The sequence below is a fragment of the Oratosquilla oratoria genome, chromosome 10 (genome assembly GCF_046742065.1).
Source record: "Oratosquilla oratoria isolate Oo_2021 chromosome 10, ASM4674206v1, whole genome shotgun sequence".
NCBI classification, from domain to species: Eukaryota; Metazoa; Arthropoda; class Malacostraca; order Stomatopoda; family Squillidae; genus Oratosquilla; species Oratosquilla oratoria.
Genome location: NC_134786.1, coordinates 55,304,328 through 55,311,827, shown reverse-complemented (window position 1 = coordinate 55,311,827; position 7,500 = coordinate 55,304,328).

Genomic DNA, 7,500 nt, shown 5'->3' with positions numbered 1-7,500 from the left:
ATACCCGGACCTCAATATTGTCCTCCATTGTGGTTGCTTGCTGATCCGGTGTTCTGCTTTAGGCCGCCGTGTGTTTCCTCTCTCCCTCTGTATGCACTCGAGCCAAGTCGTTATGTCGGTTTGTCTTCATTTCTGCTGGAGTCGGAAAATCGAGGACATCGACGGCAGATTTGTGATCAAATTTAGGCCCAACCGATGTCACATCTTGTGTTAGAGACAGTGCGCGTATGTCGTCCTTCTTTATTGTGTGTGTCTGTGGGTATATATATATATATATATACATATCGTGTGTATTTTTGCGTCGGCATGAGTATGATCATGCAGAACATGGATGCTTGTGTTCATGTATGTCGTGTGTAAATTTTCTGAAATATATCTTGATGCGAGTACACGACGTGTATGTATAAGGGCAAATCGTTTATGTTCAGAGGTCTGAGTGCCAAGGAGGAGACGACGGGACCATCATCTTGACATAGAGCGTCGTTTGGTATTACGAAGGCTTGGCTTACACGGCGCCAGCGTTAATGGAATATTGTGTAACGTGCTTCCCCCCCCACATGCTCTCCCCCTCCTCTCTCTCTCTCTCTCTCTCTCTCTCTCTCTCTCTCTCTCTCTCTCTCTCTCTCTCTCTCTCTCTCTCTCTCTCTCTCTCTCTCTCTCTCTCTCTCTCTCTCGCTCTCTCTCTCTCTCTCCTCTCTCTCTCTTTCTCTCTCTCTCTCTCTCTCTCTCTCTCTCTCTCTCTCTCTCTCTCTCTCTCTCTCTCTCTCTCTCTCTCTCTCTCTCTCTCTCTCTCTCTCTCTCTCTCTCTCTCTCTCTTTCTGCGCCTCTCTCATATTCTGTGTGATTGTACAGTGTACGTATTGGATGGGTTCTATACCGTAGGTTCTGCATTTATGAAATTCTCCTTCTTAACATCCTGAGTATCGCGTCAGTCAATATTGGAAAAAAAACGTTTGATATCTTGTAACTATGTTACTAGTTCCTAGTTGAAGCGAGCCCCCTTGCTAGCCTTGGTGGGTCTCTATGCATCCAGGAAACCTTAGGTTTAGGTATGTAGTGCCATATCTAGATAACAAAAATAAATAAATAAGTGAATAAATTAATAAGAAAAAAATATGTATATTGATATTTTGGCTCAAAATGTTGTCGGAAATCGGTTTAATTGGGCCCTTTTATATAATCGCGCATCAGAGTACGATTTTGTTCCGTTCTGTCGAAATCTGGACATGACTTGTTGCCCGTAAAGATGAGGACGACATAAAGCAGTGGGAATTATTCATGGTAATCGTGTGTAATCGCATTTCGAAATGGTCGTTTTAGGCGAACCCGAATGAAGAAACGGGTCAATTTGCTGGCCAGAAATCATATTGAAAATGTAAATTGGATTGGATTGGATTTATTCGCACGGTACGATTTGCATGTGCATTTCCAGGGTTATTATGTTGGTGTACTCGTTACTGACCGCCAATTTTAAATTGTCAAATGTTTTGTGACGTCATCGCGAATGTTACGTCATGTCTTCCTAGAATTTAGGTGGTGCTCTAGTTAATAAAAAAAAACCATATGTAATAATAAATAGAAATAAATAGAATAATAATAATAATAATACTAATAATAATAATAATAATATATGATAATAATAATAATAATAATAATAATAATAATAATAATAATAATAATAATGATAGTAATAATAATAATAATAGTAGTAATAATAATAATAATAATAATAATGATAATAACAATAATAATATTAACAATAATAATAATAATAATGATAATAATAATAAATAATAATAATAATACGAGTAATAATGATGATAACAATAACACTAAATAATAATAATGATAATAATAATAATAATACGAGTAATAATGATAACAATAATAATAATAATAATAATAATAATAATAATAATAATAATAATAATAATAATAATAATGATAATAATAATAATGATGATAATAATAATGATGATAATAATAACAATAATAATCATAATAATAGTAATCATAATGACAATAGTAAAAATAATAATAATAATAATAGTAATAATAATAATATCATTGATGATAATAATGATAATAGCCCCAGGCTTTGAAGTTGATCCCAGGATTGGCATCAGTAATGAACGCTGACGAAATAAGACTGACACTTCGAATAACGTCATAGTCATCTGGAATTGACATGATCCCCCCCTCCTCCCCTCCACGGTTGACTGACCATCAATTGCAGCAATGGAAAGACGGTAGATGAGGTCCGAGACGACGTCTTCGTCAAATGTCGCCATCAATCATCAATTCCGTCGACTGGTGGAGACGCAATCCATCGGCTCGGAAATGAAGCCCTGAGGCACTTCGCCCCTGACTTCTCCTGTCCTCCACTGTGCCTGACACTCGCTGGCACATTGGCATCCTTTGGGTCTGTCTGTCTCTCTGTTTGCTTGTCTATCTGTCCGTTTCTCAGTGTGTCTTTATCTCTCTCATATGTACGAGTATACATATATACATGTATACATATATACATGTATATATATAATATATATATATATATATATATATATATATATATATATACACATATATACTCACATCTATTCCCATTAGATAATAAGACAACTCAACCATATTCAGCATTCTAGTGTTAGAAAAGTTGAACATTTCAGGAAAAAAACTCGTGAATGCAGAAGCTGCTGCAAAGTTGAATCAAATCTCCCTAAAAGAGTACCTACTACCCAACTATTGATATACATACATTCATATATATATATATATATATATATATATATATATATATACACACACACACACACACACACACATATATATATATATATATATACATATATGTATATATATACGTATATATATATAAATATATATATAATACATATACATGTGTGTGATATGCAAGGTAACCTCTATGAAAAGAAACGACCGGAGCAGAGCACTTTCGTGTATTACATCTTCAGGGCAGAAATACATAAAGAGTACTAACAAATATGATATACAGGGAGGAAAAAATGGACGTGGACACAAGGGATCCATGTGTCAACGGTGGGAGAAGAAGGTAGTGACCAAATATAGTGATCATATATAGGAATGTCGGAAGCTTTCTATGGTACAAGGTAAGGATCAGATGTCTCTTGATTCTTACATTTGGAACATATTTGCTATTTATTTTACCCATATAATTATCTATTTTATACAATCCTAGATTAAGATTGAAATTAGTATGATTTGTAGATTTGATTCTTTCAATGATGTTCCTTTTGACAATGTTGTTGTTAAAAGTAGTCACACTAGCATTATCTCAACCGACAGGATAATTAAAAGTGCTGAGATGTTTAAGAATAGCACTTAAATCATTCCCATCTTTTACACACATTTTTGTGTTGTTTAATTCTAACAGATAGATCTTTTGCCGTTTGATCAATGTAGAACTCATTACATATTCTACAAGGAATTTTATAGATACACCCTTTTTGGCAATTTCTAGGATTATCGATAGTGTGTTGTTTAATAATGTTATTATTACTGAAGGCTACGTTGATATTAAAATTCTTGAGTAAATTAAGTACGTTAACTAAATTTTCTTGGTAGGGTAACACTACTAGATTATTATGGACAAAAGGTTTGACTGATTGAGAGTTGCAAAAAAAAAAAATCCTTGCAAAATTGTAAGAGGTGTCAATGAAATGCTTAGGATATTTCATTTGAACACCGATACCATAAATATTTCTTATTTCCTCATCAATGTTCTTAGGTCTACAAACCCGTAAAGCTCTTAGAAACATTGACGAGAAAACCGATCACTTTGCATTGTCAGGGAGAGGAAGAATGATCATGTATGTAAGAGGCTACATTGGTCGGCTTTCTGTATACACTAGATTTAAGGTACGATAAATGTTTACGTCTAAGAAACGTACCACACCACTATTTTCCACTTGAACTGTGAATTTTATAGACTTTAGTAGGTTATTAATTCCATTGAGAAAAAGAGAAACATGTAAGTGATCAGGCCATAGACAAGGAATGTCGTCGACGTAGCGTAGCCAAGTTATACCAAGAGGAATTATCTTACTTAAAATCTTGCTCTCAAAGAATTCCATGTACAAGTTACCGAGCACAGTGGAGATGGGGTTTCCCATGCTCCTGCTAAAATTTTGGATATAGTAATTGTCCTGAAATTAAAACTTACAATCTTTAATGTATAGTTTAATAATTAATTTGAATAATGCTATGAGTCGGAAGTGGCAATACGTATTTGTCTAGTTCAACCGTGAGGAATTCCATAAGATCGTTTATTGGAACTTTTGTAAATAAAGAAAATATGTCATAGCTGATAAATTTGAAATTCTAATTTGGTTATACAATTTTAAGTTTGTCTAAGAGATCTGAATTATTATTGGTATGGAATGTGGAAATAGTACCGACTAAAGGGCTGAGAATTGTTGGAATCCATTTTGAAAGTTCATAAGTGGCTGATCCTACTGACGAAATGATCAGTCTAATAGGATCGTTAGGTTTGTGTTTTGTTGTCAATCTTTCAGATAAAACTCGGGGGGCGGGGAAGGGGGGGGTTGCCACGTAGGATACAAAGACAAGATTCCCGAGCACGGGCAGACTCCAAAAGGAAGAGTCACCACCACACCTCCTGACAAAGGAAACTCCGCTCTTTTTCTCCGCGGCTTCAGAAAATGAATATTCAGGCGACAGAGGCACGCAAAGGGTCCTGCATGGGCCCATGCATGACCACCGAGGTAGAGGCGCCGCGAATGGAATCGCCTGGCGGCCACAGGAGTCAGGCGGCAAGGACCGTCAGGTGTGGAAGGATCTCGAAGCTGAAAGTTCGCTCGGAATTGAACGCCTTTGTTGACAACCAACCCGTCATCGTCTCTCTCTCTCTCTCTCTCTCTCTCTCTCTCTCTCTCTCTCTCTCTCTCTCTCTCTCTCTCTCTCTCTCTCTCTCTCTATCTATCTATCTATCTATCTCTCTCTCTCTCTCTCTCTCTCTCTCTCTCTCTCTCTCTCTATCTATCTCTCTCTCTCTCTCTCTCTCTCTCTCTCTCTCTCTCTCTCTCTCTCTCTCTCTCTCTCTCTCTCTCTTTCACATACACACACAGAAATTCAAACGAACAACAAAAATATAGGATAGAGAATAGTCTTAAAAAAAACACATGACAAACCCACATCATATAATCATTATATATCTTTCTTTCTTTCATTCTTTCTTTTTTTTTTTTTTGTTCCCACATCACAAAAAAAAAAACAATTGCCAAAACGACTTTAAACACGGGGCATTCAAAGCATGTAAATGCTTTTTTTTTTTTTACTGCGCGTGCAAGCACACACTCTACACTCGCTTTTTGTTCGGACTCCATTTGTATATATTGTCATGCAAACGAAGCTGGACGCAAACTCGGCTCCCGCTAGCCCCTCTGGCCCAAGACTGGCCCACCGGGTACCTCCCCCCCCCCGTCCCTCCTTCCCCCCTCCTCCCCTTTCCACCTCCTCCCCTCTCCCCCCCCCCCTCCCCCGTGGACAGCAAAAGTATCTGGACTGCAGAAGTATCGGCAAGGGCCTTTGCAATAAAGCTCGACAAAGCCAAAGTGGGTTTCTCTATTCCTGTGTGGGTGTGTGTGTGTGTGTGTGTGTGTGTGTGTGTGTGTGTGTGTGTGTGTGTGTGTGTGTGTGTGTGTGTGTGTGTGTGTGTGTGTGTGTGTGTGCGTGTGTGTGTGTGTGTGTGTGTGTGTGTGCGTGTGTGTGTGTGTGTGTGTGTGTGTGTGTGTGTGTGTGTGTGTGTGTGTGTGTGTGTGTGTGTGTGTGTGTGTGTGTGTGTGTGTGTGTGTGTGTGTGTGTGTGTGTGTGTGTGTAGATGTGCGTGTGTAGGTGTATGTTTGTAGGTGTGTGTTTGTGTGTGCATGTGTGTGCGTGTATATATGTGTAGGTGTTTGTATGAATGTAGGAGTTTGTATTTGTTTTATTCTATTCTATTTTTACTTTTTATATTGTTTTTTCACTAAAAAGAATATCATTGTAAACTAAAGAACCTGCAGAGTTCGAAGGGCATAAGGAATATTGATTGTAGGAATGCTGGCGTCTAAATAAAATCGTCTGACGGCAGCTGAGTCAGGGGTGCCTGGCACAGTGCCTTTTCTCTCTCTCTCTCCATCTCTCTTCCTCTGTATCGCTCTCTTTCTCTCTCTCTATCTCTGGCTCTCCTTTTTCTCTCTCTATCTCTCTTTATCTCTCTCTCTCTCTCTCTCTCTCTCTCTTTATCTCTCTCTCTCTCTCTCTCTCTCTCTCTCCTCTTTCTCTTTCTTTCTCTCTCTCTCTTTACCTCTCTCTTTGTCGAATGCTTTATCGTTGTGACTCTTTGTAGCGTGTACCAGTCATCCGATACGATACAAGGAGGAAACCACCACCCTAGTACAGGCATTCAAACACGTTGTGTTGTGCATAACATATATAGTCTATAATGGAATGTGCGTGCTTGTGCGAACAGTGTCTGTACGTACATATAACACTCTGTTCCAACAAAACAATGAATGATACTTGTTTGAACACTGTATATCCGTCATTTAACTAATATTGATATATATTAATAGCTCTGTGTCAATCACATATGCAAGCGAATTTATCTTCAGTATTGCCTGCATACGTAATATTTTTATTCTCATTGGCTGAATTTTTAAGTTTCTAGTATATACATACATACATACATATATATATATATATATATATATATATATATATATATATATTATTCTGGATGATGGAGAACATAAACACAGGGAAAGGCTCGGAACCCTCCACTCCTAACGTTTCGTTCGCGTAGAACTCTGTATGTAGAACTGCAGTGAAGTTTTATGTACTAAATCTAATGATCTTTTCGGACACTTGAAAGTCGTTTTTCTGGCGTGTTTTAGAAGTTAAAATACTAGTTTCTTTAGCTAAATTGATAAACCCTCCTCGATGATTCGATGAATTATTAGTTGAAATATATGCTGATTCAACAATTCTTCCTAGTGAATTTATCAAAACCTTTATGTAGCACTTCAGCTTCTCTCCATTTGGTAAATATCGAATTTTTTCCGCATGAACTATAAAGAATTAGATGTCCAATGTGCTTTTTATGTCATTTTATGTTCATAAATTCTTTTTTCTAATCACTCCTTGACGATTCGCCAAAATACCATTGAGCAACTATTGCACGGGATTTTGTATACGACGCTGTTTTCGGAATATATTGATCTTTTCAGAAGCTCTGTATAAATCACATATCCTCTTGTTAGTTATTTAGCTTAGTTTATATACCTGATACGTTAAATATTTGTCTATTATTGGTGACATTTTCTGAGCCAGGTACTGATATAAAAATTTGTATTATTTATATATTATTTCTCTCTTTCTTTCCGCGATTGTAAATATTTATTGCTTTATCTATTTTGTTCTTATTCAACATTCCCTCTGGATATCCAAGTTTTCAAAGAGTGG